The sequence below is a fragment of the Megalobrama amblycephala genome, linkage group LG21 (genome assembly GCF_018812025.1).
Source record: "Megalobrama amblycephala isolate DHTTF-2021 linkage group LG21, ASM1881202v1, whole genome shotgun sequence".
NCBI classification, from domain to species: domain Eukaryota; kingdom Metazoa; phylum Chordata; class Actinopteri; order Cypriniformes; family Xenocyprididae; genus Megalobrama; species Megalobrama amblycephala.
This window is the reverse complement of record NC_063064.1, coordinates 8,351,903-8,353,513: the sequence shown is the minus strand read 5'-3', so window position 1 is coordinate 8,353,513 and position 1,611 is coordinate 8,351,903.

The window sequence follows — 1,611 nt, the reverse complement described above, 5'->3', positions numbered from 1 at the left end:
CTTGTCTGCTCAAGGTATTCACATACCTGTCTGCAGTGGCGTAACTTTGTTTTAAAAAGTGGGTGGGACAGGAATGTGGGGGTGGGGTATTGCAATTGTATTATTACAATAATAATAATATGATATTAAAATTAATATGATAGTTTCTTCCTTACATCTGCTATAATACAATATGTCTCGAGAGTATGTATATTAATTAATAAACACGTGGATCCGCTGTTCCAAAGCGATTGTCCTGATAGACTGGAGGCAATATTTTCGTTCAGCATACAAGAGATTCTGGGTTCGAATCCAACCATGTATGATTTTTTTCCCCCATCAAAACCAAAGATGTTCGTCAGTGATTGTATATAAAGAGCAGGGACACGTTTATGTGTATTTTGTTTTGTGATTCGACGTAACGAATAGAGAGTCTCTGCAACAGTTAAGCGATAGATTGAAGCGCTTGTCCGTGTGAAGACTGCGCAATGTGCACGAGCGCCAAGAGAACACTTTTGCGCCTCTGATAACAGCGACAACGTATGGAAGCCCGTTTCCGCCACTAAAAAAAAAAAAAAAAAAAAAAGCCACTAAAAAAAAAAAAGATGAATTGCGACTTTTTATCTCAGAATTCTGACTTTTTAACTCGCAATTGCGAGTTTATATCTCACAATTGCGAGTTATAAAGTCAGAATTCTGAGATATAAAGTCGCAATTGCGTGATATAAAGTCAGAATTCTGAGATATAAAGTCGCAATTGCGAGTTATAAAGTCAGAATTCTGAGATATAAAGTCGCAATTGCGTGATATAAAGTCAGAATTCTGAGATATATAGTCGCAATTGCGTGATATAAAGTCAAAATTCTGAGATATAAAGTCGCAATTGCGAGTTATAAAGTCAGAATTCTGAGATATAAAGTCGCAATTGCGTGATATAAAGTCAGAATTCTGAGATATAAAGTCGCAATTGCGTGATATAAAGTCAGAATTCTGAGATATAAAGTCGCAATTGCGTGATATAAAGTCAGAATTCTGAGATATAAAGTCGCAATTGCGTGATATAAAGTCAGAATTGCGAGATATAAAGTCGCAATTGCGAGTTATAAAGTCAGAATTCTGAGATATAAAGTCGCAATTGCGTGATAAAAAGTCAGAATTCTGAGATATAAAGTCGCAATTGCGTGATAAAAAGTCAGAATTCTGAGATAAAAAGTCGCAATTGCGTGATAAAAAGTCACAATTCTGACTTTTTTTCTCGCAATTAACTGATGGTCAGTATCTCTGTCTGTAACAGTGCATCCAACGATAGCCGTGCTGCCGTGAAAGTCTGAAGCTGTTGGTGTATAAAATGTGCCACTTCAGCTTTGTCTGATTTATTGCGCCTCCGCCACAGCTGATTCTTCTTCTTATTATGATTATTATTATATTGTTATTATTGTGTAAAATTCATTAGTGTATCCATTCTGTTAAAAACAACTTTTATTGCCCAAATACATTGACTGTAATTTGCACAATTGCATGATTCTACCCTTGAGTTGCAAAGTTAATGAAACATGATAGGTATTGGTTGTTTTAGTATTAAGCCACTAGATGGCAGTAAAAACAGTTTTTTCTCCTTGAAACGCTGTGTAC